This window comes from Chenopodium quinoa, unplaced genomic scaffold (genome assembly GCF_001683475.1).
Source record: "Chenopodium quinoa cultivar QQ74 unplaced genomic scaffold, ASM168347v1, whole genome shotgun sequence".
In the NCBI taxonomy this organism is placed as follows: Eukaryota; Viridiplantae; Streptophyta; class Magnoliopsida; order Caryophyllales; family Amaranthaceae; genus Chenopodium; species Chenopodium quinoa.
Window position 1 is genome coordinate 2,351,288 of NW_018744304.1, and position 27,395 is coordinate 2,378,682.

General features: G+C 39.5%; 1 long non-coding RNA gene across 2 annotated transcripts; it reads left to right on the plus strand.

Annotated features, from left to right (window-relative positions):
• Positions 1–7,573: 7,573 nt before the first annotated feature.
• On the plus strand, positions 7,574–12,101 carry LOC110695631. 2 transcript variants are annotated; one of them, XR_002506140.1, is made up of 2 exons: positions 7,574–9,537; positions 9,695–12,101. It is a non-coding gene; the product is annotated as an uncharacterized LOC110695631 (long non-coding RNA). The 2 variants fall into 2 exon arrangements; XR_002506141.1 differs by having other exon boundaries at positions 7,575–8,984.
• Positions 12,102–27,395: the final 15,294 nt, after the last annotated feature.

Here is a 27,395-nt window from a genome sequence, read left to right on the forward strand (position 1 = left end):
TTGGCTAAGATCGGGAAAAGGTCCGACCGAACTCTGGGTAGGTTCGGTCGAACTCAGGGTAGGTTCGGTCGAACCTCCCTGATCCTTGTTTGGTCGAACTTTTGAGGTTCGACCTCTCCTGCAAAATTGCTGAAAACTGGTTTGACACTGCCTTCACTGCACCCTGGAGGTTCGGTCAAACTTTTCAAAAGTTTGACCACACCTAGGTTCGACCGGACCTTTCAGAGGTTCGGCCACAGCTCCTCTTGCACTTCCTTTTCTTGCTTCCTCTCCTTCCCTTTTGCTCCTCTTGCCTTTGTCCATGGCTTCCATACTTGGCCAAGGGGCCTCCCACCGTGCATAGGACCGTCATGGAACCTGCAGAAGATACCAAAGTTCACGAGAGCATGGGGATGATAAAATAATGCATAAAGATTATCAAAATAAGCGCAAATAAGCATTACTTTTCATCAACACATAAAGAAGCCATAAGAGGATAAATGAGGTGGAAAAACCTAAGAAAAATAAGAGGAAAAAGACCTAAATACTACCCCTAAGAGTGACATAAATGTCACTCATCAAACTCCCCCACGCTAAGCCTTTGCTCGCCCTCGAGCAAAGCAAAGGAAAATGAACAAGGGAGAAAGAATTAGTTATTCAAACATGCAAGGAACAAAAGAAAAACCGAAATTGCTTTTAGCAAAAGCAACAAGCCATTTAAACCCCAAGGTCGCCGATGAGGACGAGTTGTGATCTCGTGAGGGTTTCCAAAGAGCATACCCCACAACTCTTACAAAATTGTGTTCAAGACAAACCAAAAACAAGGGAAAGAGAAACAACAAATCCAACACAAATCATAGCCAAATCGAGCTTTTGGAGATAACAAACATGAATGAGCGTCAAACTTTCTGAGTAGTAGAAGTGAGCATGCAAGGGGATGCCGAAAGTTGATTGAAGGATAAGTCATGCTAAGCATAGAGAACTCAAACATGCACCACTCCCCCCGCATTCCATACAATCTTACCGCGTTCCCTCATCTAGATTCAAATCCTCCCTTGGAGATAGCATCAAGTGACTCCTCGAAGGAGCCGGAACAAAGATAAAACACTGCAAAATAGAGGAACCCGACATCTCACCAAGTCATGCCTTCTCCATATGCTTGAGTTCCAGCTCCCTCCACCGACTAGTGACTCAACCAACCTAGGTCAACAGGGCATTGAAAGGGTTGTAACGTTGGCTAGGGGGTAAGGGTGTGGAGGAATTTGGAAATTGGTGCTTAGCCTAACCGTGAAGCAAAGGGTGATCAAGCCTCTTTTTCAAAATCAATCATCAACCAATTTTCAAACTACGTTGCCACAATCTTGAACTATAATGCCAAACACTTTTGAGCTTTCGCTTTCCTCTTACATCTTCATTCATCAACTCTTCGTTTGTCACATTCTCTCTGTTTTTTTTTTTTTTTTTAGCTTCAAAGGCTTTTTCTAGGATTTACATTTGCTTTTCTTGAACACATATTCACAAAAACACTGCTTCACTTTCCAAGTAGAACCATTCCCTTCCAAATTTCAAATCAAAACTACAATAAGCCCTCATGGCTTGAGCTTCACGATTCTAAGGGTGAAAGTAAAACAAAAGGGTCATGGGCTTGCAATGTGCTATAATCAAGGAGGGGAAGACTCAACATGGTAAGGGAAAATGCAACCCAAAAATACAAAAGATAAAAAAAAAACTAATATTAGAAAACAAAAATAGTCACCGAATGAAGAATGCCTTTGTCATTCGTAGGTTAGTTCGGTCTCGATCTCGGGAGCCAGACGCCAAGTTCTAGATCTAAGCATGCCTTGGTGAGGATTCTACGCCGCTCATACAAGTAATGTTGGAGGCTTGAACAATAAAGCTCACATCGGGTTACAAAAACCATCTCTAGGGCTTCAAATCCCCTAATGAGAGCAACACCTTCTTACCACAAACAAGTGAATTTGGGTTGGATGGGCCTAACGAGTTATAGAACAACTACCTTAGCATGAACATGTCCTAGAGTCAACCAATGGCAATCCTGAAGCATGCAAACTTATAACACTCAAGAAGCAAAGCATTCAAACACACGAGTCAACATTATTATGCTCGAAATGAAAATGAAACAACTAAGCTTTTTGTGGTTTGCCATGAATAAAAAGGAAAATCTTTTTTTCATTTTTTTCACATTTTTCGATTTTTTTTTATATTTTTTTTAATGCAAGGAGTACAAGAGAGATAAGAGGCTAGGAAACATATAATTCTCAATCGACAAACAAAGATCGTTCGGCATCAATACCAACGATCACCAGATTCCGTGGAATCAAATGCAAACAACCTCGAACAATCAACTCCATTCTAGTCTAAACTAACTATGCACACAAAGAAAAATAAAGGAAAGTAGGGAAAGATCTCACCAAATGCTGCTTGAAATAGAACACAAGGCAAAATTGCGATCTCACCAAGGTTTCCGGAGCTTGAGTTGCTCCTTATTCCATCATTTTGTGCTTCCGTTTTCAAGCTACAAGGAAAGTGAGCCAAAAGAAAAGAAACACTACAACTATACAAAGAAAAGTTAGTGAACAAAAGGAAAAGACTAGAATTATAAACAAAAGAAAATGATTAACAAAAAGCTATCTACAAAATTTGGATTAAGGGATTTGGATTTTGGGATCAAGAGAGAAGAGGGAAAAACAACTTCAAATATTTTTTTTTTTTTTTTGACGAGCGCTAAATCGGTCGCACAATTTAGGCTCATTCAAACACATTTATAACAAACACCTCACTCAAACAAGTACAATGGCAAGCAAGGGTTCGGTCCACGGAGAACGGGAATCAAATGCTAAATAATCTTAATGCTCAAGCTAAATCGAAATCAAGGTATAAGTGGTGATTAACTAACAAACTACAACTAAAGGTTGAATTCAAGGGATTAAAACACTAGGGGAATGGGATTCACTCAACCAATAGCAATTAGGCAAATAGGGAGGAATGAGGGTAATGGAATAGCAAAGACCACATGCAAGATCAACATCAAACGATATGAAAACAACTCAGATTACTAAGCTTAGATCCCTCATTAACTTAGCAACAAAAGATACATAATCATATTGCAATAGATAATGAAACATTCAACTCACATTTCCATGTCGAACCAAACATTTCATGCCATCAAGTTCAATAATCTAGGTTAATTACTCCTATCATGAAGAACTAACAAGCAATCCCATATAATCAAGTTTAGTCGCAATCCATCATCAAAATCACTCCCAAACTCACATAATCACCAATAGGTTGAGTTTCACCCAACCCCTAGCCAAGAGGACTACTCACAATTCATTGTGAGTACATGCAAATTCCAAGTTTGGATTATAAGCGATTCTAAGATTTGGAAAAACAAGTGATTATCTATGGACAAGGCTAACATGCAACAACAATATATCAAGATTGAGAGAAAATCAAGTGTCTTACAAAACAAAAATATAAAATCAGAAAATAATGAAGGACAAATGAAAGAAGTTACTATTGAAGCTTCAAAAATGTTGGATAATTGCTAAAATTCTTGAGATAAATCTTGAAATTTGCTTCTACAATGATTAGATTTGAGAGTTTCTAAAACTAAACCAACTAATTTAATGAAGTTGCTAACTAAGAGAGAGTATCTTTTTTTGCTGAAAACTATTCTACTGTTTTTCTTCTCTTTCCCGAAAAACGATCTCAAAAGGACCTTAAATAGTCCGTACAAAATTGGCTGAGATCGGGAAAAGGTCCGACCGAACTCTGGGTAGGTTCGGCCGGACTCAGGGTAGGTTCGGTCGAACCTCCCTGATCCTTGTTTGGTCGAACTTTTGAGGTTCGACCTCTCCTGCAAAATTGCTGAAAACTGGTTTGACACTGCCTTCACTGCACCCTGGCGGTTCGGTCAAACTTTTCAAAAGTTTGACCACACCTAGGTTCGACCGGACCTTTCAGAGGTTCGGCCACACCTCCTCTTGCACTTCCTTTTCTTGCTTCCTCTCCTTCCCTTTTGCTCCTCTTGCCTTTGTCCATGGCTTCCATACTTGGCCAAGGGGCCTCCCACCGTGCATAGGACCGTCATGGAACCTGCAGAAGATACCAAAGTTCACGAGAGCATGGGGATGATAAAATAATGCATAAAAATTATCAAAATAAGCGCAAATAAGCATTACTTTTAATCAACACATAAAGAAGCCATAAGAGGATAAATGAGGTGGAAAAAACTAAGAAAAATAAGAGGAAAAAGACCTAAATACTACCCCTTAGAGTGACATAAATGTCACTCATCACTCTACCCCCATACATCTCGCAGCTGGCAACAAAGCCCAAGATGTTGAACAATGAGTTAAGGGCTAGTTGTCAGAGACCCAGCCGATACCCATCCAAATCCCTCTCTATAGCTAGATGTAGAGGAAATCTTTAGGCAGCTTTGATGGCCGCCTCGTAGCAGCCAAAACACTCATCCCTGTAGCTGGACGACTCTGGCCAGACTACCGTATCCTCGGCATCCGGGACAGTTAGAATATAACCATGTCCCATTACATGGTTAGCCCTAAAGCTTTCTTATTTTTCAGACATGGCCTTGGGCCGGCCTTAGGGAACATGGCAGAAGTAGGGAGTGTACGTTTCCTTTGGGTGGCAGCCGGCTCTGCCCATCCCTCCCCTTTTTCCACCTCATGGCTCTATCTCGCTGTATGTAGCCGAGGGTGTTTTTCCTCTGGGTCATCAGAGTGCCGACTGGAGGTGCTCGGTTCAGAGTCGTCCTCTGAGCTCTCAAACAAGGCAGTCGCCTACCCAGACAGGTCAATGAGGAGAGGTTCATTGACAAGAGGTTCATTCTGAACCACCTCCCTTGATTCCCCTAAAATGGAATCACTAGGGGTGCAAGGGACGCCAGGCGGCACATCCGTGATCTCGCTTGTGGGCACATAAAATGAGGAGCCGTCTGAATTTGTAATCCTGGTCGTTCTCTTTGTTCTGGCCATGGTGTCTTACACAGATAAATAGATAGTTGGACTTTGGGAAGTTCGCAAAGGATGGTCCAGCATGGGGCAGGCGACACTCCTAGTTCTAGATTCAGCCGTCCCTGGTGACCGGCTGATCACTAACCTAGGCCGTGCCGGGTGCTTTTGGGCTACCATTTTTTAAAACAGAAAAAACTAAAAGAAAGTGAACTAGGAAACAGGCGGTTACCTTAAGAAGTGGAAAAGTCTTGGAACCCTTGAAAAATAGCTGAAGAAGCAGGCGGTAAAGGAAACAGGCGGTCTGTAAAAAAACAAGCGGCAACAGTCTAGAGAGTTAGAGCAGACGTCCAAAATCCTGTCTTAGAAGTTTCTAGAATGTCCAAATGATTTGGACACCCCCTATTTATAAGGGGAGAATTTCAAGGGTCACTAAAAAAAATAAAAAATTTGGTAAAAACCGTTCTCTAATCATGGTGTGAAACCTGTCACAGGTGCCACGTGGCATGCCACGTCACCACTATGAGGGGCAAATGATTAGTGGATTTTCCCCCCGCCACGTGGACCAATGATATCCTGCCACGCGTCATCCACGTGTCACCTTGTGAAAGGCCCAAAGTGGACCAATCAGGTCACGACACTTGGCAGGCAGAATTGCCAACTGAGCAAGTGGATTCCTACGGCCCAAAGTTCCAGGCAAAGCCTAATCAGCCCTAGGTTTACTAAACCTAGTATAGGGCACGTTTTCCAACATCTTATAAAAGGGAGATGTCCCCCTCCTTTGAACATCTATTCAGAAAATTACATACACATTAACTCTACATCAGAGTAAGTAAGACACTTGTCACCCAAAAGTGAGCAATTACACATTGCAGATCCTCTCTTGGAATCCGAGAGAGACCCTTTACTTTCCGTAATTTACTCCTCAAATACGTTCTAACTTGATCGTCGGAGGCGGAACTCCCACCTACCGGAGTCTCTGTTGTTTTGTAGGTACAGGTGTCCAGAGGTCAGTCTTGGAATTGTAACTCTCCCGAAGGACATCAAAAAACCCCGAAACAGTTTTAATTGCAGAATTATTCCCAATATTATTCCATTCATGTGACCTTTTAGCTCAACTAGTTTCCCTGAGTCTTGCTAAACTGTATGCTATGTGATACGGTTGAAAGTCTCTACTAGAGTCTTTCTTGTTTGACTTATTATTAGCCTAGCTTATACTTAGTTCAAACATTTACATAATTTTATACATATGGGTTGAAAGCCTTTCAAACTCCTTCATGTTTAACACGATAAATTCCTCTACTCGTTTAAAAATTTCATTAAGTCTATCCAATAGATCTTAATTCCCACTATGTACTAAGTATCGCCATTTTCTTAGTCCATTGTCAAAAATCCTTTCAAATCTAAGCATTTAGCATTTGATAGTCATTTCACAATAGAGTTTACAAATTTCTTGTTGGACCATACAAGATTGACTCTTGCTCCCACTAAACTTCTTGTTCATAAGAATTTCAATGATTCTCCATAAGCCACACCTTTTATTAACTTTATGAGAACACATGTTCCAATTCCTACATACAATGCTTCACTTAATCCCACAATGGATTTCTTGAGCTTGCTTTCAAATCTAGTATGATTTAGAATTACAAAACCCTTAGACTACTTCCATACTCTCTTCCAAAATCAATTTCAGGAAGGCGGTTTTGTTATCTATTTTGCCACATTTCATATGCGCAATTTTTCTAGAATAATCACGAAAAGACTTAAGCGGTCCGATTGGTGAATAGGTTTTTTATTAAAATCAACGCCGTGAATTAATTTTATCCTTTTCAACCAATCTAGCTTTGTATGCTTATGCATTTCCATATTTGTCAGTTTTCTCCTTGAAAACTTATTCGCGATTGATGGGTCTTTCACCCTTCATGCAAATGAATCAAGTTCCAAACATGATTTACAAACATGGAGTCTATTTCGGATTTTATGGCCTCTAACCATTATTCGAAATTTGGATTTTTCGTAGTTAATTTACAAGACACTATTCCTTCACCAACCAATCGTAAATAGTATGCTTCTAAGTCTTAGGTTTATTTCTAACTTAATAGAAATTTATAGGATTCAATCCAAGCCTTTGGTGAATTGTATACCTATACAAGGTAATTGAATCAAACACTGAATTTCAAGGTGCTTTTAAAGCCCTTTGATTATATTGATCTTACTCCACCACTTCTAAAGTTTTGTGAGTATTGAATTCTCATTTAAGGCTCTTGTAAAGTCCTTTGAGTATTCTTAATCAATTATTCTCATGAAGCCCTTCTAAAGTAACACTGAGTCAATTGTCTATGCCAAGCATAATAGCTCCTTTCTTTGTCAATTTCAACAAGTAAGACTTGCTTGTCTTAGAATGATTCCGAATTGATCAACTATATTATCAAGAGTCTATCTAATAGAGCCTTGAGTACGTTCTTGTCGATGTGACATTGCTAAAGATGCTTGGAACACAAATCATGTCCATCACTTGAACCTTGTGAGTTTTCATGTTAGGGAAATGTTTGTTTATAATCTAGCATTTTGACTCATGGCTCACACTAGTAGAAAAAATGAAATAGGCACCCCCCCTTTAGCACCGGTTCTTGAAAACCGGTGCCAAAAAAAATGGGCGGGATTAAAAAATTCGGTTTTGGCATCGTTTTGAACCAGTGTGAATTAGAAAAGACAAAAAATAAAAAATTAAACTCGGGTTATGCGTTACTCTGCTTCTTCATTCTCTTTCCTGTTCTTTTTCCATTTCCATTCTCTCTCTTCTCTCTCCTCATATGCTCTCCTCTCTCTCCTCAACCAAACCTTCAGCCGCAGTTGCAACCGCAACCATCATGCACCGCTCACAGATTCTCTCTCCCCTTTTCTTTTCGTGCTCTCTCCTCTAGCCTCCTTTTACCCTATCAATCGTTTTCTAGGGTTTATCGCCCTTGTTATACCTCTAAATCTCAATCTCATATCCAATCACCTCTCAGTAATTTCTAGGGTTTCGAATTACACTGATGCTGCAATAATTGGAGGCTGGAGTTGGTGGTGATTAAATTTATGTTGTTGAACACAAAGAGGCAAACTAATATCAGCAGGCTACACTTCTTCTTTCTCGAGGTTTCTTCATCTTGCTTGATCTTTCACTCTATGTTACTCTCTTAATTAAAGTACTTATCGATTTTTTAATTTCTGTAATTTCTATAATTTCGATCAATTTCTGTCGTTTTCTAAGATATTAGGGTTTATTACTCTTATCTGGGTTTTCATTTCATTTTTTATCGGCCAATTTCTAAAGCATGCATATCATTTTATTTGTTATTCATATCATTTTTTATAATCTTGAAGTTGATTGATAGAAATGATTGATCTGGGTGTTTGTAATTCTTGTTAATTTTGTGTTTTTCTAGTGTTACTTTGATAATTATGTGTTTCTTTGTGAAAATAGTTGGTAAAATTGCTTATTCTCTTTAGATATATGAAGATATGTCGTGAGCAGTTTTGTGGGTTTTTTTTTATTGAATTACTTTTGTGACCGATTTGAATTAGAGATCTATTCAATTAGTTATTTTATTTAAGTTCAGTGATTACTGGGGCTCTTTGTTTGTGCTTATGAATTAGAGAATTACTAAATTAATTTTGTGGGGTTGTTGAATTTGATAATTTACTGATTAATTTAGGTGTATTAATTTGATGCTTTATCAGGTTAAAGTTAGAATTTAATTTGCTGAAATTATTACAGTTGAGGCAGTGTTTTTATGCTTATTGTGTTACCTTGAATTTACAGATTAAAAGTTGTTGTATTTTAGTTAGATTTGTAGATTTGAGGGATTGAAGTGGGTTATCAAAGAGGTTGAGCATTGGATGAATGGGTTGGAAGATACGTATTGATGAACTGCCCAGGTGTAAAGATCTGGGCTGAAGTTTCCTTTGTTTTCGTGTTCGTTTTTCTGCTGCATTTTGCCTATGGGTTAACAAGTCCCAGTGATGGTAAGTTTTATCCTAGCAATTTAGTTCATCTATCAATTTCAATGGTTTTTGGCGTTTTTCTATTTTGTGAAACCAAGTTGATTGTATTATTTAAAGTGTATGTTTCTTAATGCCGCTTATAGCATGGGATAAGTAGGTAGGTGGTCAATTTTATTTAGCATTGAAGGGGAGTTAAAGTAGTATTCAATTTCGAAAATTCGAACTACAAAAACCAGGGTGCTTTTCTTGATATATATTGTTCATGGTAATCATTATTGATTGCCACAGGACTAATTCCCTAAGGTGTATATGTGTAATTGAATTTTATCAACTTTCCTAAAGAATCTATATTCAATATGAAGATTCAAAATCTAACAGGAGCTATTTATGTAAAGCTGCATTTTAATGAATCTTGGTATTACTAATTTGAAGTTTTGAAAAATGTTTCTTCGTTAGAGGATCAATTTGTTTGTTGATTTCTTCAATCATGTTCTTCAGTTCTTTAGGGAGATTAAGTCTTGGTCACACTATGTACATCTCTGGTTTGACATGCACCAAGACAAAAACACAAGGGGTGAGCTCAACACTTATTTCCAATGATTATTGATATGCACATATCTTTATTGGCTATTGGTTTCTCTGACCAACCCTTGTAATCTGTATCTAGTTAAGTAATATAAAATTCTGTATAACCTCACCTCAGATTGTAATATATTAAGTTTCTTTGACAGTCTAGAAGCACGATGGTTTGAAAATGGTCCTAGAACTTCCTTTGTCAACCTAAGCTACTTGCCTGCAATCCTGAACTCATCTTGTCTCCACAAGCATTCTTACCTTGCTGATGTGTCAAGGCAGAATACTGGTACACATGTATGTCTTCCACAAGTTGGCATCTTTTGTATCACCTGGCTCATTATGTGTTTTAAGTGATTTTCTGCTAGATAGCTTTCATCAGTTTGATAATTGAACTTGCATGTTGGTAGCATAGCCTATGACTGGTTAAATATGTCTTTGTATCTGTTATACTACATTTTTGTTTATGAAAACTAAGATTTGGAGCTGTTAACTCTTATAGACTCTGCCAAAGCATCTTTAGCCAAAGCTGAAGCTTGGGGATTTCAAAAAGTCTTCTCGTGTATTTTTTTTTGGTGATTCTTTTGATTTTTCTGTGAATTTTATTTTGCTTTTTTATGATTTTTTGTATCAATTTTGTATTTTCTTAGGTTAAAGGATTTTTGTGTTAATTTTCTGTGAAATTGTTGCTGGTTTGGATGATCCGATGAAATTAATTATGCGATTTTGATGTTTTTGAATCATTTTATGACAATGCATGCATATTTAAAAAGAGTGTTAATGTTGTGGAAATTGCGCATTTTTTTTTGTTGTTTGGGTGAATTGGGCGTTAATTTTAGCGTGGGCGTTAATCCTCATTTCTTGCCTAATATGTGACTAAAGAGAAATTAGAGCAGTTTCTGCTTCATTTAATTGATATGGCCATACCGGCATTACTTCTACCTATTATTAGCCTCATTTCATACTTATGCATTACTGATTTAGCTAGCTCCTCACCTTTGGGCTCTGGTGCCTCTTGAGAACTTATTGTCAGCTCATGGAACTCAGTGGATTTTAAATCCTGCACCATGGTTTTATATTTTATTGTTTGTGAGGAAGGCTCAGAATAATTCGTTGGTTCTGTGCTTGTCTCGGTCTTTGCTGTAGAAGTAGTAGCCTCTAACTCCACTGACAAGTCTTCTGGCTCTTTCATTGTTGAATCACCAGTGGTCTGGACTATTTCTACTAGTTCTTGCTTTGACAGTGAGTCATCGATAGGTTCATCTTTCAAATTTAGGACTTTAAGCTCCTTTTGTTCTTTTTCTGGCATAGAGATGATGAAAGACTTTATAATTTTTAAGTTTCAGCTGTTGAGGAAATAAGTTAGGCTACTGGATTATGCCAATGAATCTTTTTTAGACTAATAACCAGTTTAGTTACACCATGCCTTTGCTTGCTTGGTTACTGTTGAAGGTTCCATTCTAGCATTCTTCTTCTTCTCACTTGTGTATACTACCTGTTTACGTTCCTTTGTCCTAGATGTTCATTAGTCTATTTCTCCATTTCCTTGCAAGCTGCTAAATGTTTTTGTATTATTGAAGATATGTGGGCAATTGGTGCAGTAATGGCTGAACTTTTTACCTTGTGTCCTATTTTCCGTGGAGATAGGTAATGTTTGATTTAGCCTTAGGGTTCTGTCTTGAAATAATTATTTTAAATAGAGTAATTTGTAGAATTTTGGTTGACATGTTCTTTGGGGGCGTATGTTTTTGGCGATTTATTTGTACTGTTGGAAAAACTTCAATTTCGTTATGGTTTATGTTCTTTTCCTTATCTTAGTGATGGTTGCTCCTGCCCCTTGCTTCTTAGTGTTTGAGAGTTTGGAAAGATGAAAGTACGAACTTGCATAGACATATTTTCCAAAGAGATCACAAAATATATGTGTATGACCTATGTTGATTATGATCACCATTTATTTAGAAGCAGTCACTATGAGTACTAGATTGCTAAGAGCAGCCAAACCAGCAAGCAACACAGCACTACAGCAGAGCAACAAACACCCAGCACAGCCTGACCAAAGCAAAACTGAAACACAGCAGCTCAAGAACTCAAACCAGTCACCCAGCTAGCCTGAACATCAGAGACACAGCCACAAAAGCAAACAGATGCCCAACCAGCCTGAACAGGACAGAGGCACAACAGCGCAGCAGAACAAAACCAGTAGCACAGCAAACAGCAGAGCAGCAGGTCAGCCTGAACACACAACAACACATCAGCCAGCAGAGCAGCCACCAGCACAAGACAGCCTGAACAGAAGCAAAACCAATCACCCAGCCAGCTTGAACAGAGCAGAAACACAGCCACAGAAGCAGAACAGCCACAACCATCAGAGCAGAAACACAGCCACAACCATCAGAGCAGAAATACAGCGACAACCAGCAGAGCAGCCACCAGCACAAGACAGGGACAACTAGTTAAATGAAATGCAAGAAAGGCACTCAGAGATAAGTCTGGATTATTTAATTTTTTTTGGACGAAAATTGTAATTTTACAGCCTTATTTAATGAAAATATGTAACTTTATATATATGTTAATGTTTCTATATCAATTTAAGCGAAAAAAATGGAAAAAATAAAAAAATTATTTTTTGGGGTATTTTTGGCACCGGTTTGGACCGTAACCGGTGCCAAAAGTTTGTTTTAAATTTTTTTTTAAGACTTTTGGCACCGGTTAATCGATGCCAAATCATGTAGTTAGCACCGGTTAACCGGTGCTAAATGCTTCAGTTGGCACCAGTTTTGAACCGGTGCCTAATTTTCATGGATTTGGCATCCCTCAAATCCCCAACGGTTCAAAACTGGTGCCAAAGGGAGGGTTTGAACCGGTTCTTTTTTGCCTTTTTCGTCTAGTGTCAAACCACCATGCCATTCAAATAAAACCCGCAACTATTGCTCTTTTACTTTCAATGCGAGTCTTTCCGTGTGTAAAGCGATCGTTTGCTAATAATGGAACACAATAACCATTATTCGTTCTAGCCTTGGCTTAAAAGGACTTTAAACAAAACAAATGACCTTACAACTGATGTAGCACTACTTGCTTCATTCTAAGCTTGTAAGTCAATGACTTAGCTTGTCTTCAATGGTTTGAGGTCACTTTTAAAGTGGAACACTCAAGCAGTATCCAATACTTGTGAAGATAACGAATTGCTAAGTTAACTATACTAACATGAACTCATGGGTAGACTTATTCCTTTCCTTTGTTCTTTGTTTCCTATATATCTTATCATACACCATCTCATAACTTTAAGAACCATTTCTTTAAGTGCCTTGACTTTCATACTTTGTTATGCATAATTAAGTATCTAATGCGCAATGAAACAAAGTTCCATCTTTTCCTTCAATTCGTACTTGAATTGTTACATCAATAAGTCCTACTCATTTGTATATGAAGCGTAAAGATATGTTGGTTGTCAACTATTGAAAATTTGAGTTTTTCAACACAATATTTCATGTTCATCAAAACTACCCAGAATTTTGAATACATGATATCCAACCATCCTTTCGGACTTAAGTCATAAAAGTCAATTATGAGAGGTTGTATTTTAGAAATGCCTTTCCATTCTTTGAGAACCATTCTCAAAAGATTTCCTTTACCAATCATTGAAAACAATATAATTTGATTTAGAATTCTACAAATATAAGTGCAAAGTATAACCATTTATCAAGTTCATAACATAATAAGTTTGAAATTCAAAGCATACATGCAAACTTTCAATCTTATTACGCGTCCTATCCACGCATTAAAATTTTTCCCTTTTAGGCGAGAATAAAACGATTCCATGATCCCAAAATCAAAAAGTGATTAAGCGTGCTTTGGCTTGTCTTAACACTTAATATCTTAAGGTAAACAATCCAATTGCTAATAGCTCCAAGCTACTCTTGGTTCGATAAAACGTTGCATCTAATGCTTCCTTGACATTTTATCTCCATTGCTACGACGTTTAAGGACTCCTTACTGATATCGTTGATCTTAACCAAGATGACTTGTATACCTAGTATACCTTACGTTCCTAGGGAAGCGGTGATGCCTCGCTTTGGCGTAGCCCATCACCACGCGCATTAGTTCGGTAAGTGTCGTTCTTGGAATGGCAAATTTGGCTCAATATTATAGGGACCTAGGGTTTCTATGTTAGTTGATTTAAGTGAACTTAATTAATCATCACAATATTTGAAATCCTAAACATGCATCTATCATATAATTCATTCATATATAAACACAATTATATACAAGACATAAGTAAAAGATGCATTTGGCAACTAGCATGACCCCTTGAGTCTTCAAATCTTCAAGGGTCTTCGATGGAACTTCTTGGCTTGTCCTCTTTGAAACGCTGTCTTTGAGACATCTCCACCAAATATGCAACTACTAGTTACTATAACTAGGATTAATCTAAATATTAAGGTACAAAAATACGCAACGGTACACACACCGTATTTAGATTTACAAAAATACATGATGGATCGCAGCCCATATTTACTATCCTAGTCGGGCCCCACTAGTTGCCATTTTCACAAAACCTGTGAAACACTATACATTCCATTCATCCATTCACTATTTGTGAATGGCCCATGCAATTTACAACGGAAAACAAGTAACAATGCATAACGCGCGTAAACTAGTAACTAACTTAGGTAGTTAATCCAATTAACACGCCTAATTAAAATTGGTCAAAGTTGTTTATCGATTATGTGATTAAATGCAATAAAATAGCTCGAGTAATTAATGAAGCTCCCACTAAATTCCGCATCCAACTTAATTAATCCAATTAATTAAGCCGTTAACCCATATTTTGCCAAAATATTTTGCAAATGCCAGCAAAACCAAGGCCTAACCTCGTTAAAATAATTAAATAAATAATTAAAATAGCAAACACATCCCAACGATGCATTACGATCCTTAAGTGCTTAGCAGTAAGGTTTGAGGTGCCTTGCGTGGCCGCACCCGCACAACCGCTTGTGGCCCAAGTACGTGGGGGTTTTCTCAATGTCGTATACACGTTACACCGGCTACATCAGCGCACCTGCAAACACACAAGACATGGCCTCAAAGCACCTAATCATGCGAGCTTATGTTGCCTAGCAACACATAGCAGCACCAAGGCACCCTTATCGTAACACCTTGTTCGCATCACCCTTGCATCTTCGATGCACCAAACATGCACACACAGCACTATGCGTGCACCAATTCCAAAACCGCCACACATTAGCATCAGTTTGAGGCATAGGCAGCCCATGCACACCGCGACAGCCACATGTGGGTTGCGAGAGCAGCCCGACTAGCCATGTGGTGTGCTTCGGCGATTATTGCCTCGATTTGTGTGCTTTTAATCTCGGGATTTTAATCTCGATATGTGTGTGACCTAAAATCGATTCTAAATTTATTTTTGAACCAACATTGAGCAAGAATGAAAATATGACAAGTCTAACTTAAATAAATTAAATTTTGTGTAGAAACCAAAATTATTCAAGAACCATTCTTTAAATCGATACTTGGTTGATCATGATGCTACAAAATTGAAGGGCTATACTCACAATGAATTCAACCATACGTAAATTAATAATGAGATTTGACAAAATTAAAGAGGTTGGAAAAATAAACCCATTCATCTAATGAAAAATTTCCAACACTAACTTGTGTATAATCGAAAAAATTATATCTTCCAATATAAAGACTAATTAAATTTAAATCAAAAGTTTTGAACTTTTAGGACTTTAATCAACTAAAAAATGATTAAATCCAAAAATTAGTTCAACATGGAATTTAGAAATCAAAGTTCCAACCAAATAAACAATTAAATATTGTATCTTTAACATATTAGGGACTGCAAAATTACAAGTTCACCATAAACATTCACACTTGAAGCATTTTATTTGCAAAAATGTGAAAAATTCAAGTTTACATGAAAAATGAACTCACCAAATTAAGCACCAATTATGACATCATAAACAAGCTTAATAAGGTTTATAATTGCAGTAGATTAGTGATGTAACCATACATTTAATCTACCTTTAACATGCCATAATTAATCAAGTTTAAAGATTTTAAATTTTTCGTCAAAAATGAAAAACCCCTCAAAAAACATGTTTCTGGGTGGATTTTGGCTTTTGTAAAGTCCTCGTAGAGAGTTAAAAACGATTATGAACATCAATTCCACCCAAAAATCACTATTTTTGAGTCGAAATTTGGTTCGTCAGCCAAAATTAGTAAAATTCGAGATTAAAACTAATTAAACGAGCTTCTAATCTAATTAGAAAGCAAAACCTGAATTTAAGTCCAATTTAAGTCACCTCAATTAATTATTAGTTACAATAATTAAAATGAGCGCGGCTTCGATACCGCTGTTGGGTTTTGTAGCGTCTAACGCTACGCAGAAGGGAAAACGCGCCCAAGACCTATCCACTAATTAAAGCAACTAAGCATTCAATCACATAATTAAACAACAAAAGAAAGAGAAAGGGAAGTGGCATTCTTACCCTCAACACGTGCTTCGCTCCTATAGAGTACGGACTTCAAAGCCTTAGCTCCGCAAGCGCGAGGGCCTCCGACAGAGTCCACCCTCGAGACCCGACCCGAACGGCCTCTACCCCGAAGGTTCGGCAACCTGCCAGCCGGATTTGTCAATAACTTAAAGACGCTGGAATACCTGTTCGCGTCAAACATCTCAATGAATATCCCTGCCAAGAAGACAAGTCTTGACTTGGGTGCCATACATCAGGGAGAGAAGGAGGGGCTGCGCTCATATATCAGGCGCTTCAATCTGATGAAAATTCAGATTCAAGGTTTGTCTGATGAGGTAGCTTACACAAACTTTTTCAAAGGTCTAAAGGACGGGTCGGCTTTCAAGTTCGACCTCGTCAGGAAGAGGGTGGCTACCCTCCAAGAGGCACTGATGGAAGCGGACGCCTATATACATGAGACCGAGCTCTGCAACATCAGCAAGCAGTCGGACACAAAGAGGTCTGACAAGAAAGAGAGTCAGCCATCAAGGCTAGCTAAGAAAGAAGAAAAGAAAAGAAAACAACTATGGGTTGCTGAATCCTCTGAACAGCCGTCCCAAAAGAAAAAGAAAGAAGCAAAGACGTACTCCCCAAAATACGAATCATATAAAGACAGTTACTCCATCCTCATGGAGATAAAGGACCAAGTCTCTATTAACATGCCGTCTCCTATGAAGGGCTCCGCCAAGAATAAGAACAAAAACAAATACTGCCATTACCATGAGGATATTGGCCACGACACCAACGAATGCTATAGTCTCAAGCGGCTGTTGGACCGTCTGGCTGATAAAGGAGTCCTCAAGTCTTACATCTTGAGGTCCAAGGTTACCTTGTAGACCAACTCTGGACAGTCATCCAAGAAGAAGCCTCACTCTGCTAATAGCTCGGTTACGGATGAAACTCCGATCTATACAATATCAGGCGGCTTCGCTGGAGGCGGCCTTACCATCCGGGGCAATAAAGACTATGTCCGGCGCCTCCAAGGTTACCATCCGGGGTACCTCAGTCGACGAGGGAAAGGCGTCCAAGGACTACTTCCCCGAAGTCGTGATTACTAAGGAGGACAAAGGCAAGATCAAGAGGCCGCATGATGATCCCATTGTCATCGAATGCAAAGTGGTCAACCAAAGAGTTGGCCGGATCCTCATTGATACTAGGAGTTCGTCTGATCTCATCAGTCACATGTGCCTGGAAAAGCTCAGGTACAAGCCCGAGAGTATGCACCAGGTCTCTCATCTCTTAGTAGGATTTGGGGGTGGTGTAGTTTATCCGGTAGGTCGCATAGACCTAACCATTCGTCTGGCCGAGAAGGGAGAAGGACGCCACATGGTGGTCCGGTTCTTATTTGTTGAAGAACTGACGGCCTACATCATGATTTTGGGGCGCCTTACCCTTAATAAATCCACTACAAAAAAAAAAAAAGAATAGGCAACACACAAAATTGCAATAATTTTATATCGTGACTAGCATATACAACACGTGGAAATGTTGTAGCATATTATGACATAAGACGACATTTTTAAATTGTTTCCTAATGTTGCAATAGTTTTTAATTGTTGCCTTTGTAAAATTGTTGCCTTAGGCATGAATTTACCTTGGGTTTTAAATTTGTTGCCTTTAAATAAAAATGTGTTGCCTTATGAATAGACAACGGGGGCATAAGCAACGTCTCATATGTGTTGCCTTAGATACAAGGCAACACTTTTTTTAATATTAGGCAATGATTTTTCACTGTTACCTTAGCTTCATTTTGTTGTAGTGATCCAAAGCTGTTATCATCCCTTCCTTTATTTTTCTCCAGTTTGAGAGGGATGATGGAACACTCGGCTCCCTTCGGGGAGATCAGAAGATGGATAGGGAGTGTTACCTCTCTGATGTTAAGCCCACAGTGGTCGCAGCTGGCCCCAATGGAGTAACAAACGACCTTGATCAAGATAAGGAAGCTGTGCCTGCTACTACAGTAGCCGGCAAGAAGAGAAAGGCCAACCAAATGATGGTTGAGAAAAAAGACAAGCAATAACAATCACTGACTGGTCACAGGCTGGATGAACACCGTCCCCAGCTGGCTGGAGAACACATGGACATCGTCCTAGATGACTCCCGTCCCGATCGGTTTGTTATGGTCGGGACAACTACTTTTGCTGAACTTGGTGCGGACTTGCATCCTTGCTGAAAGAATTCAAAGTCATTTTTGTCTTTGAAGTAGACGAGATTCTAGGCATCAGCCCGGATCTAGCCATCCACAAACTTGCTGTGGATCCCAAAAAGAAGCTGGTAAGGCAAAAGAAGAGAAACCATGGTGAAGAAAGAAGCGAGGCGGCAACCACTGAGGTGAAAAAGTTGTTAGATGCTGGTTTCACTCAGCAATGCTACTTCCCTGATTGGGTTACCAATGTTGTTCTTGTGAAAAAGCCAAATAGAATCTGGCGCATGTGTGTAGACTACAAAGACTTGAACAAGGCATGTCCGAAGGATAGTTATCCTCTCCCAAAGATCGACAGTCTGGTCAACTCTACAGCCGGCCAAGCCTTGATGAGCTTCATGGACGCCTATTCAGGCTTTCACCAGATACCCCTATGGAAGAAAGATCAAGAAAAGACGGCATTCGTCACTGATCCGGGGCAGTTCTGCTATACTGTGATGCCGTTTGGTTTGAAAAATGCACCTGCCACCTTCCAAAGAATGATTAATACAGTTTTCGTTAATCAAATGGGAAGAAATGTGGAGGCACATAGTAATGATATGATTGTTAAATCCTAACAGCAGACAGACCATCATACAGATCTCCGAGAAACATTCGCCACACTCAGGCGGCACCAAGTCATGCTGAATCCCAAGAAAGTGTTTTTTGTGTTGAGTTTGGGAAGTTCCTCAGATTTCTGATTGATCAAAGGGGGATAGAGGCCAATCCGGAAAAAATTCAGGCGGTCATAGACATGCAGTTGCCTCGCATTGTAAAGGAAGTTAAAAAACTAACAGGTTTTCTGGCGACATTAGGGAGATTCCTCAGTCGGTTAGGCAACAAGCGCCTCTATTTCTTCCAAGCAATCAAGAACAAGACTATGTTTGAATAGGGGACGGATGCAGAGGCGGCCTTCCAGATGTTAAAGGAACACTTGCACTCTTTTCCAAGGCTTGTCAGCCCTCTATCGAAGGAAGTTTTGTACATGTACTTGGCCGTCTCTAATCATGCTCTCAGTGCCGTCCTCCTTGCTGAAAGAGACGGCTGCCAGCTCCCTGTTTATTTCATCAGCCATGTCTTGAAGAATGCTGAGTTACGGTACCCCATGGCAGAAAAATTTTGCCTGGCCCTGTACATGGCAGTTAAGAAGTTGATGCCTTACTTCTTGGCACATCCGGTCGTGGTCTACACTGACCAGCCGATCAAGCGGCCACTGACAACCATGGAATCATCCGGCCGAATGATTAAGTGGGCAATTGATATGCAAAGCCTAGAAATTACTTTTGAGCCAAGGAAAACAGTGAAGGGGCAAGCACTTGCCGACTTCATTGTTGAAATGATTAGACCGGCTGATCTAGAAAACCTAGACCAAGTCTGGAAGGTATATGTGGACGGGAGCTCCACAATGAATGGCTGTGGTGCAGGCGTCATATGTCAGTCTCCTAAGGGAGACAAGTTTGAGTATGCACTGCGTTTTAAGTTCCAAGCCTCAAACAATGAGGCAAAGTATGAAGCCCTACTAGCCAGCATCCGCATGTGTAAGGCTGTCGGGGCAAAGAAAATGGACGCTTGTTCTGATTCACAGCTGATTGTTAGCCAATATCATGGTGACTATGAAGCCACACATCCGGCTATGATCAAGTATCTACAAGCGGTCGAAGAAGAGGCCGAGACACTTGTGAAAGGAATGGTGTCCTTCCAACAAGTGTATTATTTTGATAGAGGGTTCAGAATTATTACAAAGCTAATTCTTCAGTAAGGTCAAGTGATCAGAATGCCTAGGTGGAGGCCGCTTCCGATCAGTAATATTAAGGTATAATTAATATTACAGCTTAACCTTAACTGAACCCTTCGGGTCAAACCCAATCGAACAACCGATCCGATACGATGAATCAATCCGAAGGATTTAATGAGTCTTCGGAGATTTACGAACCCAAACGTCGGATATCGAGCCTAGGGCGTCGATACCAAGCGTCGCAAAATCGCAAAAAACAAGTACGAGCATAACCGTAGCATCACATTGGCCGAGCCATGTGAAGTGCTAGGCTAGGCTAGCTCATCGCAAGCCTAGGCGCACCATGTGTGTTCTAGGCGCGCCCTAAGTGCTATCACAGCCCATCGCACAAGCACAACACCATCATAGTGCTAGGCACTTGCGTGAGTGTGCCTGTGTGTATGCCTAGGGCTATCGCACCATCGCAGCCTTCGCACATCTCACCATCACAAGCTCTAGCACTAGCCTACGCGTAGCACAACACTATCGCATGGCTGGGCCAATGCGTATGTGCATGTGCGTGTAGGGCATCGCAGCAGCAGCACTGGCCTCGCCCAGTGCGTATGCGTGTGCGTTAGCTAGGCAGTAGCAGCACTAGCAACGCCCAGCGCCTAGCAGCCCAGCAGCACGCAACACGCATGTGCTGGCTAGGGGCTATGCGAGAAGGCAGTGCGTGCTGGCTAGCAAGCAGCAGCAGCGAAGGGAGCCTCGCCCAGCAGCATGCGTGGCTCGCTAGCAGCACGCATGTGCTGGCTGGTGCGCATTGCGAGCTGGGCTGTGATGCGATGCAAGCTAGCTGTGCTGGCTGGTGCACGCTAGCATGCTAGCTGGCTGCCAGCTCAGCAACCGTTGCTTGAGGTCGGTTTTGTGAGGGGTGGGGATCAACCCTTGGGCAAAGCCTTGGGGTGCAAGGCAATGTTCCCCCCTTTACTCTTGGTCCTCACCTAACTCTCTCTCTCCCCTTGACATTTGTTGCATAGTGATTGCCTTGATTAATTATTTAATTTAGAATTAAATAAATTATCAATTTTATTGATTCTCCCACATTGGTTGGGGAATGAAATCCAAGGGTTCATTTCCCTATAAATACCATCGCTTGGGTATATTTGGGAAAGAACACACTTGAGTGGAATTGCAAAGGGAACTCTATTGTTGAGTATATCTTGAATTCGTAAAACTCCAAGTTTATATTTTGTCCAGGCCTCGACTAACCTTCGAGGCTTAGGACGATCGGGTCGGGTTCGAGGGTACGAACCTTCGGAGGCCTTGCATTTGCGAGGTTGAAGTAAGAGCTCTATTAGCGAGCGAAGCACGCGTCTAGGGTATAATTATTTATCCCTTCTTCTTTTAATTATGTATTAATTATGTTTTGCATGCTTTAATTGCTTTAGTTATCAGGGCGGGTCTTGGGGGGTTTCTTTCCGCGTAGTGAAGGTCACTACGAAACCCTAAAGCGGTATCGGAGTCGCACTCCTTTTAATTATTGCAATTATTTATTAATTAAGGTGTTTTAAAGTGGATTTAAATTCTGGTTTTGCTTTTCTAATTGGATTAGAAGCTTGTTTTAATTAATATTAAAACTCGTATTTTTTATCGTTTTGGTTGTCGAACCCAGATTTTGGCTCAAAAATAGTGTTTTTTGGGTAGAATTGACATTCTGAATCTGTTTCAACTCTCTTTGAAAACTCTCCAGAAGCCAAATTCGAACCAGAAACCCAATTTTTTGAGGGTTTTTTTCATTTTCAACGAAAATTTTAAATCTTTTATGCCTTGATTAATGCAAGCATGTCAAGGGTAGATTAAATGCATTATTGCATCCCTAATTTACTGCAATTTAAATATCTTTTGAGCATGATTATGGAGTTATAATATGTGCTTAAGTTGATATGTTCTTTTTCACATAAACTTGTTTTTCACAATTATGCAAATAAATTGCATCAATGTGTGAATACTTGTTGTGAATGTGTAATTTTAAGTTCCTAGTATGTTAAATATCTAATGTTTAAAGGTTTAAATGATTGGAACTTTAACCCTAAATTCCATGTTGAACTAATTTTGGATTTTTCATATTTGGTTGATTAAAATCCTTGAACTTCAAATACTTGTAAGTAAATGTTGATTAATCTTCGTATTGGAAGATATAATCTTGTTATTTTACACAAGTATAAAAGTTGGAAAATTTTATCATTGGATGATTAATTTATTTTTCCAACTCCCTATTTGTCAAATCCATTATTAATTTGCATATTGGTTAAATTAATTATGGACATAGCTCTTTCAATTTTAAGCACGAAGGAAGACCTAAATTATTTCAAAAGAGAAATTTTGAATGATTTAGGCTTGTGCACCATTAAAATTGAAATTAATTAAGTTGAACTTATTTTATTTTCATTTTTTCCCTAAATTAATTCTAAAATAAATTTATATTAATTTTACGTCGCACGTAAATCAGGATTAAAATCCCTAGAAAAATGCACGCAAATCGAGGCAAAAACCCCAAGCATCACCAAGGCTAGCCGGGCTGCTCAGCAGCCCACATGTAGGCTTCCTATGGTGCACAGCATGCAAGGCAGGCAGCTGGTGCTAGCAGCGTGGCATGCTACGCTAGGCGCTGCATGCTACCACCACGCACCAAGCCACCCCATGGGCTGCTTGTCAGCCATGGTGCGCAACCTACTAGGAATTGTGTGGGGTGTTTTTGCTTAAATTCAAGCTATGTGTTTTGCGAAATTTTATGCCGTTTTAAATTATTTATGTAATTATTTTAACGAGGTTAGACCTTGATTTTTCGGCTTTTGCAAAAAAATTTTATTTTGACAAATTTGGGTTAACCGGCTTAATTAATTGGATTAATTAAGTTGGATGCAGAATTTAGTGGGAGCTTAGTTAATTACGTGAACAAATTGCACCTTAGTAATACATAATGTATTAAACAACTTTGACTAGTTTTTAATTAGGCGCGTTAATTGGATTAACCACCTAAGTTAGTTACTAGTTTTGCGTGTTTACTTGTTTTATCTCGTAAAATGCATGGGCCATTCACAAATAATGAATGGGTGAATGAAAGATTGTTTCAAAACAGGATATTGAAAAATGGCAACTAGTGGGACCTGACTAGGATAGAAAAATACGGACTGCGTTCCGTTATATATTTTTGTAAATCTAAATATGGTCTGCAAACCGTTAAGTATTTTTTTACTTTAGATTAATCTTAGTCGTAGTAGCTAGTTATTTTTATTTGGCCAAGATGTCTCAAGACGGCGTTTTGATGAAGACGAGCTAAGATGAAGGCTCTTGAAGATTTGAAGATTTCAAGGGGTCATGCTAGTTGCCAAATGCATCAATTTATGCCTTATATATATTGTTGTATATATATATATATATATATATATATATATATATATATATATATATATATATATATATATATATATATATATATATGAATGTTAGATGCATGTCTAGGATTTCAAATGTTGCGATGATTAGTTAAGTTCACTTAAATCAACCAACATAGAAACCCTAGGTCCCTTAAAATATTGAGCTAAAATTTGCCGTTGCAAGAACAACACTTACCGAACTAATGCACGTATGTGATGGGCTATGCCAAAGCGCTGCATCACTACTTCCCTAGGAACGTAAGGTATACTAGGTATACAAGTTGTCTTGGTTAAGCTCAACGATATCAGTAAGGAGTCCTTAGATGTTGTGGCAAAAGAGATAAAATGTCAAGAATGCATTAGATGCGACGTTTTATCAAACCGAGTGTAGCATAGAGCTATTATCAATTGGATTGCTTACCCTAAAATATCTAGTGTTAAGACGAGCCAAAGCATGCTTAATCACTTTTTGATTTTTGGGATCTCGGAATCATTTTATTCTCGCCTAAAAGGGACAAATTATTAATGCGTGGATAAAATGCTCAATAAGAATGAAAATTTGCATGAACTCTTTTAAATTTAAAACTTATTGATTTTATGAATGGTTTTTCATTTCAAATTCTTTCAATTTTAGAACAATGTCTGCAAGTAACTCAAATGACAATACTATGTGCCCGGAACTCCCCAAAAAGTTGGCATTTTGCCTAAACTTGGTGAACTTCAAGGAGTGGGAGGAGGAACTCAGGAAAACTCTTCGGAATTATTTCTTGGAGTACACTCTTGACACTCCCATTCCAAACTTCTACTCTAAGGGGATCATGACCGACGAGGCTCATGAAGAATGGTCTTCCAATTGCAAGAAAGTCTCACGACTCATGGCCAATTCCATCCCGGAATATTGGAAGGAAAGCCTTTCCTTCTACCTTCCGGACATGTTCCTCAAAGCACTTGAGGACGATGTCAATGTAAGAGTCACCAAGAGTGACAATGGCAACTATGATGGACTCGTGTTTGATTTGACTAGGTCACTCTCAAACATGAAGATAAAGCCACCAAATGTGGGTTGTCTTTCTAAGGAAAGGCGTCGGCTTTGGACAAAGGTCTACAATCCTAAATTGAGACCTGGCATGCCCCTCCGACCTCATGTGCTTGGAATGACTAGGCTTTTCAAACACATGCAGCTTCTCGGAATCTCATTGGAGGATGAGATGGCGGGGCATATCTTGCTTGCTATGCTCCACTCGGGCTATGATGCACTTAGAGTGCATATAGCTACGGGAAAGGAGACACGCTCCTTAATGGAGGTGGTGCAACTACTAAGCCGAGCCATCGCATGTGGAGTGACCGAGAGGCCCTTGAGAGCAAAGAGAACGAAGTTCAAGAAGGTTAAGGCAAAGATGCGTTGCTTCTATTGTGGTGGGCAAGGCCACTACAAGAGAGAATGCAAGCTCTTTCGGGAAGAGGAGGAGAGGAATGGAGCATCTGCCTCAGGTATCTTCCTTAAACACTTGTGAATTAAGCTTATCATAGGTATTAGATACCATGTATGACTCACTTTATGTTGCCTTTTCAGGGACCAAGTGAGAAGCTTATCAAGTGTTTGTGCAAGGACAAGTAGACGACGAAGATGGTTTTTCGGTCGTGCTTACATGCACTATTTTGTCTATGACATGTAATTAAACTAATCCTAGTTTTCATCATTCTTTTGAACACACTATGATCTATGGTGTTGGACACCTAGTTATTTTGAATGTAAGACTTTGACAATGGTTGTTTCAAAATTGTCTTGCAAACATATTTTTAATGAAAATTGCATGTTTCACATATGATTAGACAAAAGTTGATACCGCTACTTAAACTAAGACCAATAAGAATTCAACTTCGTTAACAAACATTAGTAGATATGGCTATATCTACTTAATGTCAAATAAATCTGAATCATTTGAGAAATTCAAAGAATTTCAGAAAGAAGTTGAAAATCAACTTGGCAAGAAAATTAGAGCACTTCGATCGGATCGAGGTGGCGAATATTTGAGCCATGAATTCAACGATCACTTGAAAGAAAATGGTATTCTTTTAGAGCTGACACCTCCCGAAACTCCTCAATGGAACGGAGTGTCCGAACGGAGGAATAGAACCTTGTTAGACATGGTTCGATCAATGATGGGTCTTAATGAACTTCCTATCTCTTTCTGGGGACATGCGCTACAAACCGCGACACAAGCACTGAACTGAGCTCCGTCAAAAGCTGTTGAAAAGACTGCATATGAATTATGAACTACGAAACCTCCTAGGTTGTCTTTTCTCAAGATTTGGGGATGCAAAGCATATGTCAAACGATTAATTTCGGACAAACTTCACCCCAAATCAGACAAGTGTTTCTTTGTGGGATATCCAAAAGAAACCAAAGGGTATTACTTCTAAAATAAATCCGAGAAAAAAGTGTTTGTTGCTTGTGATGGTGTCTTTTTGGAGAAGGAACACCTTTCCAAAATGACAAGTGGGAGGAAAATCGAACTCGACGAAGTTGGAAAGGACGAGCAACAATGTCAACCTGATAAAACTGACAATCTAAGTGCTTTGGAAGCAACTGAAAATATTGGTCAGAATCAAACCGAGAATGTAAATGCTCAACCCATTAGCCTTCTTAGGTCGCAATGGCAAAGATCTCAACCAGACAGATACCTTGGTATTGTCTTAACCGATGATCAAGACATCCTAGTTATGGATGGAGATGAGCCAGCGACATACAAGAAAGCTGTGACGAGCCCCGACTCTGCTAAATGGCAAGAAGCCATGAAATCCGAGATGGACTCTGCTAAATCAAGTCTGGGACTTGGTGAATTTGCCCAAGGGTTACACACCCATTGGTTGCAAATGGATCTTCAAACTGAAGACAGACAAAGACGGAAATGTATCAATATACAAAGCTAGACTGGTGGCAAAAGGTTATAGAAAAATCCACGGGACTGACTAAGATGAAACCTTTTCACCAGTTGCAATGCTAAAGTCTGTCCGGATTATCCTAGCGATTGCTGCTTATTACGATTATGAAATATGGCAGATGGATGTCAAAACCGCCTTCCTGAATGGGATTTTGGAAGAAACTGTTTATATGACACAACCAGAAGGTTTTGTTGATCCAAGCAACGCTGGAAAGGTATGCAAGCTTAAGAAATCCATTTATGGACTGAAGTAGGCAAGCAGAAGTTGGAATCTGCGATTTGATGAAGCCATTAGCAAGTTTGGTTTTATTAAGAATCTAGATGAATCTTTTGTCTACAAGAAGGTCAGTGGGAGTGACATCGCATTCCTAGTCCTATATGTCGATGACATACGGAAACAGCACAAAATTACTAGAGTCCGTAAAGGGCTGGTTGGGAAAGTGCTTTTCAATGAAGGACTTAGGAGAGGCACAATACATATTGGGCATCAAGATCTATAGGGATAGATCTAAGAGGATGATTGGATTAAGCAAGAGTACTTACATTGATAAAGTACTGGCACGATTCAACATGGAGAATGCCAAAAGAGGGCATCTACCCATGTCCCATGGCGTAACTCTCAGCAAGAAACAGTGTCCATAGACACCTGTTGAGCGAGAGAGAATGGATCAGATTCCATATGCTTCGCTAATTGGGTCGATCATGTATGCCATGATATGTACCAGGCTAGATGTATCATATGCTTTAAGCGCTACGATCCGATACCAATCAAACCCAGGAGAGGCGCATTGGACTGCGGCCAAGAATATCCTGAAGTACCTGAAAAGGAACAAGGATAAATTCCTGGTTTATGGTGGCCAGAAAGACCTGGTTGTTGAAGGTTACACCGACGCTAGCTTCCAGACTGATAGAGACGACTTCAAGTCACAGTCAGATTACATATTTTGCCTAAATGGAGGAGCGTTTAGCTGGAAGAGTGCCAAGCAGAGCACCACTGCAGACTCTACAACTGAAGCCGAATACTTGGTTGCTTCAGAAGCCA